The sequence below is a fragment of the Camellia sinensis genome, chromosome 12 (assembly GCF_055761805.1).
Source record: "Camellia sinensis isolate YWXY chromosome 12, ASM5576180v1, whole genome shotgun sequence".
Lineage (NCBI taxonomy): Eukaryota > Viridiplantae > Streptophyta > Magnoliopsida > Ericales > Theaceae > Camellia > Camellia sinensis.
In genome coordinates this window covers 141,506,872-141,516,308 of record NC_138972.1, presented here as the reverse complement: position 1 = coordinate 141,516,308, position 9,437 = coordinate 141,506,872, and the positions used below count along the sequence as shown (strand labels likewise).

General features: G+C 34.4%; 1 long non-coding RNA gene across 4 annotated transcripts; it reads left to right on the top strand.

Moving 5' to 3' along the window:
* Positions 1–460: 460 nt before the first annotated feature.
* Positions 461–9,001, top strand: LOC145804835 (uncharacterized). Of its 4 annotated transcripts, XR_014347375.1 has the most exons (7): positions 461–1,613; positions 1,747–1,831; positions 4,844–4,929; positions 5,010–5,105; positions 6,226–7,415; positions 7,498–8,671; positions 8,926–9,001. It is a non-coding gene; the product is annotated as an uncharacterized LOC145804835 (long non-coding RNA). The 4 variants fall into 4 exon arrangements; XR_014347376.1 differs by having other exon boundaries at positions 6,257–8,671; XR_014347373.1 differs by having other exon boundaries at positions 6,226–8,671.
* Positions 9,002–9,437: the final 436 nt, after the last annotated feature.

The window sequence follows — 9,437 nt, the reverse complement described above, 5'->3', positions numbered from 1 at the left end:
TGCATATATATTTAATCACACTTCCTAAATAGGTGTGATTGTATAAAATATTTCAAATTAATTTTTATATAAAATATACAATTTTCAAAATTTTAATCACACTTAATTTGATTGAATGTGATAATATTTATTTTTTATGTCACTTTCTAATTAAATGTGATTATATATATATATATATATATTAATCACACCATCTAATTAAAGTATGATCACTATTACAAAAATAATTAAAGATTACACTTTGATAAATGAAAATATCTCACTTTTATTAAAAGTGTGATAAAAAATTAAATTAATATTTTAATCACACTTAATTTAATTAAATATAATAATATTTATTTTTTATATCACCTTTTAATTAAATATAATTATATATATATTTTTTAATCCCATCCCTTAAATAAGTACGAATATATATAATTTTTTTACTAACAACTTCTAAACAAGTGTGATCAATATATATATTTTTTCAAACTATCCCAAAACTTTAGAGTCCTAAATTCATTCGCCCAGCCCTAGTCCTTCTCTCTTCCTCTTCCCTCTCTCGTCTGAGATCCAGATCGTGAGGTAGATCAAAACCTAAATCCCATCGCCAGCAGCCACTCCTTCGTCGAAACTCCCAACCCTTTCATCTTTTGAATCTCTACCTTCAAGTACAAACCCTACGCCGCTACTCCACATCCACACTTTGTTGCCGCCCCCGAAGGAGGATACCTACTACAAGCGTAGGCTTACGGAAGCCCATTCGCATCTCTGTTGCCATCGTCCTTCCCAACAAGCATGGATCCAAGCGTGGTGACGTGCTTCCAGGTAGCGGATCAGAACGGGAGTGGCTTCTTCGACGACAGAGAGCTCCAGAGGGACACTTGAGAAAGAGAGAGGAGAAAGAAACACTACATAAAAATTTTTTATAGTTTGGGATCACCACGGCCTAATGATATCCGGTCTGTCAGATCCTCTCCTATATATTGATTTCTCATCTATATATACATGCTATGTATATGTGTACGTATAGATGATAGTCTATAAATGTTATCTGATATTAAGGGTCCTCTTAAGTGTTTGAAAAAATGCCTGACTGCCAAAAAAAAAAGTGTTGGCACAATGAGGTTATTTTAAGAGCTCCATTCTTTCTGCCCTATTTTGTGCATATTTCTGTTCAAATTTTATAAGCAAGTATCACAGCAAAGCATATATAGTCTCCATAACTATTAGCGGTTTGGTTGGCATATATATCTAAGAAAAAAGTGAACTATAAATTAACACAACACTTCAAAAAATTTGATGAAGTTGAAAGAAGAATTTTAGTTCATGTAAACTAAGGGTTGATAAAGCTTTAAATTCTTCTATGGTAGCTACCACATGATCAAATTTAATTGGATGGCTCAACTTTTTTTTATATCTTAATTTGTCTCATCTTCTGCTATGTTTCTATTTTTTTCTTAGAATTTGAATTATTGCTATTTGGAAGGACCCAAAGGTCAGCTCTTTTGTGCACTTGAATTGAATGGCTTATTACACTATGAGGGTCATTGGACTGACTGTTAGGTGAGAAGAGGAAAGATGTAATTGAATATGTTCAGAGACTCAACAGATGTTCTCTTGGATTTGAGGTGAATTTAATGCCTCACTTTTAGTTTTGTGTGGTTAAATTGTTACCTAGGTCATCCTCTGTTGGTTCTGTTTTGTGGGTATATGGTTTTTTGATTATTTTTTTTTTTTTTTTTTGCAATCTTCAACATATAGTTAAAGGAACCCTCTTTCATGTCTGGAGGAGTTGAAATTATTGTTCAAATGCATGTGAGAGCAATTCAATTTCTGAGGTGTTCAGGCATGTATTTTCCAGTGAAGAGGCTTCAGTCTGCTTTTCTGTGTGTCCTGTGAACAGTTCTTTTGTTCTTTGCCTTATATTTTTTAAATCGTGTTGGTATGTTGTTGTTGTTGTGGATACATTTGATGACTAATTTCCATTCAGTATTAGTTGAATTTTATAGGGGTTGACAATTTAGGGGAAATTTTATTGTTTGTCTTATGGCTTCCAAGTGAAATCAAGAATTCATTATGAATGATCTCTTAGGGAGCATGTTAGTTCTTATGTTTAGATGATTTGAGGCAGTTAAGCTGACATTGGCATGGCTATCTAACACTTGTTGCATCTGGCATTGTTGAGTCACCCACATATAGTCTAATAATTTAATACAACTTGAGGGATTAAGTGATTGTGGACATCCTTTGACCGTGTAGTGTAGCCTATTTGGTCTTGAATATATGTGAAAGATTGCATTGAAAAGTTAGTTAAGAAAGGTTGTGTTCAACCTATTTTAAGGCAGTTAGTAGATTTGGGAAGTGTTTCTACCATTTGCTACTGCCCTATGATCTAATTGTGGTATGCCTTTATTGCAATCATTATATTTGGCACCCATTCTTTTCATTAGTTCTTAGTTCTTCCTTTTCTTACTCATTTTGGTAGGAAGAAGAAAAAAAAGTTGTAGAAAGTTACTATCACAAACCCCAACAACCACTTAATGAGAGGGGCCGCTAGTTATGTGACTACAAGTTTTTGGGGGCGAGTGTGTATTTTCTAGAATATCAGGGAGTTAAATGTCTTTGTTAGAAATATCAACGGAGGTCATTGTAATTTACCCTAAATAATGTTATGTGGAATATTATCTTTGACATACATTAGTTTTTCTAATCATTCTTGGGACGGAGAATTTTTTGATTTTTTTTTAATTATTTTATGCATGTAAGAGAGACGGGATTTTTTTTTTTTATCATTTTACATTATTTGTTAACTTGGTTTCCTTCAAGTTTACTGCCAGGGAAATTTACGTTTGTCAAAACCCTTAGTGGGGGTCATTGTAATTCACTATTTTTTATTTTTTTTTAAAAATGTAATGGGGAGTAATCTTTTTTTTTTTTTTTTTTTTTGTATCAACCTAAATTGTTGTGTTGGAAATTGTTATATCAAATCAACCCATATGTTATATTAGTCTACCCCCATCAGACCATGATTCGTGATTGGAAAACCACCTTATTTTTTGATTGGTATTGTATTGTTGTAGAAAAGAGTAACCAAGGGTGTGCAATCTATTTGCAAAATATGGACAATTAACATGGAAGGGTGCAAATGACGTGTAAATGATGATGTAAAAGGATCTTTGAATTGTTTCTTCACTTTGAACCTATTTGAGGGAGCTAGCTACTAGGCTTAAGAAATGCATGTGAATCAATTTGTGCAATTACTTGAGTTTTTTATTTCCCAACTTTTTGCCCTGCTTCAGCAAAGTTTCAAAATCTTGGAAGTCCTTGTATTTAGTTGCTCTCTCTTCTTCTATCTTGGGCTTTTGTCAGCCTTTTTCTTCTCTGTTCTTCCACCACCTTTTACTCTCCTAAATCTCCTTTCAATTGTTTCATTAAGGCTCCACTTGCTTCAGTTTGGGCAATTTCTTGAGCATTCTATATTTGTTTACCTCTCATCTCCTATGTTCTATTTCCTGGACTTAAGCACTTGTTGCCGAAACGTGTCACTGGTTGTGTTCTAAATGTAGAGTTTCTTCTTTATAAACAGTAGTCTGGCTTTGTCAGTTATTAATGTTCCTATACTTGGAAGATTGTCGCACATACTCATTTGCTCTTAAAGTGGAAAACCATGAAGGTCACTTTATGAGCTAAGATATCTTGTTACTAATCACTATTACAAAAACATTTAAAGATCACACTTTGATAAATGAAAATATCTTACTTTTATTAGAAATGTGATAAAAAAAAAATTAAATTAATATTTTAATCATTAAGTGTGATAATATTTATTTTTTATGTCACTTTTTAATTAAATGTTATTATATATATGTTTTTTAATCACACTTTCTAAGTGTGATTATATATATATTTTTAATTAAGTGTGATTATATTTATTTTTTTAATTAAATGTGATTATATTTATTTATATATATATATATATATATATAATATCACAGTGGAAACATAAACAAATCAAACCCTCTCTCCCCGCGTCTTCCCCTCTCCTCCTCTCACCACTCACTTAGCAATAGCTAGGGTTTTATTATCTTTCTCTCCCCTGTATTAGAAACCCTAGCTTTGAAACTCCCAACCCCAATAACAACAATCACCATCAGTGTTGGATTTGCCATCACCGATCTGCCGTTGCCTGTCGCGTAGCACCTCCTTCTGCCGCAGAACCACCACCTTAGTGCCAACGATGGCAGATCTTGAAGGACGACCAAACCCTAGAGAGCTACGAGTAATTCAATCGATTCTCATCGTACTCATTTTTTGTATATGTGAATGTAGATATAGGTATTAGCATTGGAATTTGAGTTAAATGCTTTGGTAAAGCATCCTGAGAAGTCATTGCTCTCATTATTGGTCACTATTAATGGTTTATTTTCAAAATTGGAGGCGTCAATTGGCCATTTTCATACAGTGTGTCAGGTCACTTCTCTCACTAAAGACCTACTTTGTTTTCCTCCGGCTTTCCCTGTTAGAGATGCTATCAACTTAATTTATGAAAATCTACACAAGCTGGATTCTTAAATGTCATTGTAAGAGTCTGAACATTCTTACTCATGCTTTCTGATTTTTCTTCAAAGTTTGTGGTTGTGTTTTATTAGTAAGAATTGTTTGTGGTTGTGTCATTGTAAGACTTTGGAAGGACTTATTAGCCGAGAAAAGTTTGAAAAATCTCGAGCCTGTAGTCTTGATAAAAGGTTTTGTTGTTTTTTATCTGGTCACAAGTTTTCTCATTTATATTTTTTCACCTGTGGTACTCACTAATATAGCTATTTTGGTTGTGCTCTGATTTGCCTTTCTTAACTTTCAGCCACTTCCATTTTGTTCATGAGTTCACAACTATACTGATGGACTCTGCAATTTTGTTTTTTGGGGGTATTGCCTTGGTTGTGGAAGGTGAGTGGTTTGTTGTTAGATTATGGATTGGTTGTGCTGCAACACTATTCTCTGTATCTAATTTTTCCTCTTTACTCCAGACATCAGGAGACTTCCTTGTGTACATGGGTCTCAACGCAAAGAATGAAATAGTGCACACCCTTGCATTTTTGGCCGGTGTTATGTTTTGGTCACAGGTGCACATATTAACCTTCTTTTTTATCTAAATATAATGAATGTCTGGTTTACTTGTTATGATGTGCCATATTCTGCTTTAAAAGTGAATTTCTTCAAATTATGTCTTTAGAATCATGTTAACTATATTTAAGCAGCCAAGAAGCTTTAGTTAGAACTTAGATGTGTATAATAAGTTAGCAAAAGTTGCAACACTTTTGTTACAAGATTAATATCTAAACAGTTGGAGACGTTAGATCTAGAGAAGGCATCTTGTTCGCATATCCCACTTCCTTAGCTGGAAAGGAACAGTCTAACACATAGTCCTAAAAAACACACACATTATGAGTACCTGGAAAAGTGCAACCTCCATGTACTACCCAACTTTTGCTTGGTTTCTTTTTATTTGGTTTTGATTTGTGACACCAGCAACACATCAATGACCCTTTGCAATTTTCTGCTAATGAAGACTATTTATCGTTGAAACTATTCCTTCAAATTTACGGCTTGTATGTTTGTGGCGGTAAAACCAATCCATCTTATAGGTGGGACTTTTCCTAATTACTCATTTTCAATCTCAACGTCCCAATTAATCATTTTACGTCCAGCCACAGACAGTTTCATGAATGAAGAAATGAATACTTTGTCTTTGAATAAATGGTCCCTTGATTCTAGTTGCTAGATTAAGGAATTACATGTTTGGTTCTTTTTATTTTTAAAGAATCTATATAAGATGTTGTACAAATATTTCTTGTTTAAATTATTGATTGAGATGTCAATTTCTTTAAATCATCTTCAAATCTAATTAAGGCAGGTCAAAATTTTCTTCAACTTTCTTTTTAAATTTCATCAAAACACTAATAGTCTAATATAAGATGTTGTACATATATTTGCTGGTAGTCTACTGGGAACTCTGGACTTATAAAACTGTAACTTACCATGTCCATCAAAATTTGAATTTGCACACTAATTGGGAGTTTAATTGTTATTTTCTTTAGTCGAACTTTTGTTGCTTATTTCCTGTGCCTTGGTTCCTTGGTGTTCCATTTGTCAAATAGATTTTTTTTTAACTTCTATCCTGTGATTATTTGCCATCTTATCTTTTTGGGCTCTTCCTAACAAACCTGCTCTTTCATCACCCAGGATTGGATGAATACTTCTTTCTGTTTGACAGGTTGAATTCCATGGTGAAGTGATGTATACTCTGAAGTTTGTTGTGAACCAGTCAGACTACACTGTGCATACATTAAGAAATGTCACAGAGTATCTATTACTTGCGAAAACCATTAATATGGTCCAGGTTTTTCTTCCTTCAAATGACAAAGATGAAATTGACAAGTTGAATGCAGATTTATATACTGCAGTAGATACACTGAGCTAGAAAACAAGTGAAAATTCTAAAACAATACAGAGAGTCTTCTAAATTGACAAGTAATTATGGGCTAACAAAATTGCAGTAAGGCCAAGTCCAATGCTTTGTAAGATAGATGATGGCCCCCTGCCCTTCTCTTTCACCCTCCTCCGCCACACAATGTAAACTCGCCAAGTTGTTTTTTTTGGTTTTGGGGATGGGCTTCATGAAATTGCATTGGTTAAAATTTGGTTTCGGTAATGGAGAAATGTTTTAAACATTGCGTAGCTATTAATGGATTTGTATTATTCTAGTGATTTTAAAATATTAAGGGTGAATATTGTGGAAAAAAACTGAAGGACATTTTTTTTTTTTTTTTTTTTGTGAAGGATGGTATTTGCTTTGATGTCTCATATTTCATTTATTAGTGGAAGTTGTTTACTTTCCCTAGTGCTTCCACGCATTAATAGATATTTGATCAATAACAATTAGAGAGTGTTTGATTGTACGATTCGAGTTCATTAAATTGTATACTGCTGGTATATTCTATAAGTCATAATGGTCCATTCCATTTATTGCTTGTTGTATCCCCTGCAAGTTAGTGGGTTTGATGGTGTGGTTAATAATATATTCCCCACCCACCTCCAAAAAAGGAAAAAAATATGTTTAGACTGGACAGTATCATTTGTTAATCTTATTATTGTATTCACTTTCACATCTAATCAATGTCCATTTCCTTTCTTAGTACCATCTAGATGCTAATGCAGCTTCTTTGCAGTTATATTGAATTTTTTGATGCAATGCCAGTCCCTATAGCAATAGCACTTTCTAGCCAGCCTCTTCTTGGTTAGCCAGTAATGGTTAAACCATCAGAAGCTGAGAAAAATCTGGTTCAGTCTACTACAGCCACAGCTGGGGCTGTAGGTGGGCTCATAGGCCCCTATTTGGGGGGAGCTAGAAGAGTATGTTCCTTTCTATTGAGGTAAGAAACATCTTCTATTCCTTTCTTATGCTTTTTCTTATACATGGCTGTGTTGCTGCAACATTGTGTCCTTGCTGCCCAGGTGAAGAAACCACACTGGTTGTCTTACCCATGTGCTGCCACTGTCCATGTGACATGACCATAAAGAAAGGATTGGTTTTCCCTCAGCTGATGATTTTTCTTTAGTTTTTCATGTATGAATGTCTAAGTTGATTGGTTTACTTTTTGGGTTGAAAATTTTGCCCTAAATCTGGATGCTTTTAACATAATGCATCTGACCTTTCTCAATGATAAAAGTTTTTTTTTTTTTCTTTTCTTCTTCTTCTTCTTCTTCTTTTTTTTTTTTTAATCTTTTCTAAATCCCAGATTAGGAACAAAAAGCGGACCTTGGAAATTGGTTTGGTCGGAGATAGAGTAGGAAAATGCCTGAACTCGTGCATAAGTTCTGAGTTCCATATTTTCCCCCTCTGTGCATAATGATGAATTCAAACATAATTTCATGATGGGGTAACTGTTTATGCTATGGAGATTCACAAGTACATAAAAGAAAATTATCTTATTTTGAAGTAAAATATGGCTTGATTCCATTAGTTCTAAAATTTCATGTTTATGTGCATTGGCAGAACATATTTTGCAAGGCTCTTGGAAATTTGATGTTGTTAGTTAGAATATATATTCCAATAATGTTGTCATACATTACAACACAAGTTCATCATAGAACTTTGGCAACATCACTCTCCTCAAAACAATTTTTGCATCCCAGGGATTGAGTGTTAAAGACCTTGTTGTTCTTTTAGTTGTAGTAATTTGTCTACTTGGATGATTGTTAACTTGTTGTGCTTGCTGGTATGGCTCATTTGAGAGTTGTGTTGTTGTGTGTTTGGGAGACTTACCACTCACTTACGATGGTTGTTTTATGCTTCAAATGGTTTCATATATTTTTTTTACTAACTTGGTAATACAAAGGCAAAGCAGTGAAACATTTCAAATATTGAAATTGGACTTTTATTAGACTTTATGCAACTAGGATTAGATTGAGAAGATTTGTCAGTGAGAGTCCTAACTGTTGATTGGCTTTGATTTTGCTGTTTCTGCAATATTAACCTGGTGCTTCTCTTTTCTCTTTTTTCTTTTTTGCCCCTTGCAAATAGCGTGAAGATGTAGCTTATAATTCTGACTACGGAACCCCCATCCACACTCATTGATCTTCTTCCTTTCTCCAGTGGTGATGATAACACAGCTTTAGCACCTGAGCGGTAAGCTATTACACATTAATGGGATGCACCTTGGGAGGGACCAATATAAGTTTTATGAACTTACGACACATTAATGGGATGCACTATTTGTGAATTAGCCTTAAAATTAATTTTTTGTTCTCATAATCTCAAAAAAAGTCTGTTACAGAGATAAATTGTATAATTGATCTAATTGTAAATTGATGAGTTACTAATGTTTTTAATCTTTTGTATAATTGATTAATTACTAAAACTTTTAATTTATTTTTTTGCAGATTGGATTAGAGTGGCATTTTTGACGTGCAACAATGATGTAATTTGCTTGAATGTTCATTTTTGTTTGATAAGGATTATAGCGATCCCGGGTTTACCCTTGTTGTACAGTGATCCGAACATGTGTCCGTGGATGTTGGTAGTTGTTTATTATCTTGTTTGCATCCTCTTTACTGGTATATTGAGTTATAGGATGTGTTGGGCAGGTTTGTTTCAGGTTGGTTGTGTTTGGGAGCCTAGTGTTGCTGCTCAGATTTTTGGACCTTCGCTCGAGCGAGGAGTTGGTCGCTCGAGCGAGAGTTGAGTTCGTGTCTGGTGGGTCGAGCCAGAGTGGCTTCGCTCGAACGAGCGAGGGCGTCTGGTTCTGGACCTGAGAGTTGTATTTCTTGGCTCGAGCGGTCTGGTTTGTTCTTCGCTCGAGCGAGAGGTCTGTCGCTCGAGCGTGCTCCTGGTTGCAGACCTGAGGGTTTGAGTTGTTGGCTCGAGCGAGCATTCTTTCGCTCGAGCGCACTTT